This window comes from Fistularia commersonii, chromosome 12 (assembly GCF_037954325.1).
Source record: "Fistularia commersonii isolate RoL2024-O1a breed Wild chromosome 12, RoL_Fcom_v1.0, whole genome shotgun sequence".
NCBI classification, from domain to species: domain Eukaryota; kingdom Metazoa; phylum Chordata; class Actinopteri; order Syngnathiformes; family Fistulariidae; genus Fistularia; species Fistularia commersonii.
The window spans coordinates 9437503-9437932 of record NC_141295.1 but is presented as its reverse complement, the minus strand read 5'-3'; positions in this window follow the sequence as shown (position 1 = coordinate 9437932).

Here is a 430-nt window from a genome sequence, read left to right as displayed (position 1 = left end):
CCCGATCGGTGTTTCACAAACAACAGTTCGACGGAACAAAGGCTAGCAGACGACAGTTCCACCACAGTTACCTGACGGAACGCACAAATGATTACCATTTATAAAATTACTGTCTATGATGAAATGCTTTAAGAAAAAATATGAAAATGCCTTTTCTGGCAGAACTTTGTCATTTGGGACGATGTTTGAAATAATGGCCGACTAATCTGTTTCCGATCAAACGTGTCGTCCGACACACTGCACAATCCTGTGATTTAGCTTGACTGGATCTATAACATATTTTATGTCCCTATTTTATCAGTTTTTTTATGACTTGCAGTTTATTCCCAAAATATCAAACACACACCATAGACTGTGCTTTTATAGGAATTCTTATAATAATACAAACCATTAAGATAAACACTACACTACACTTTGTGTCCGCCACAAC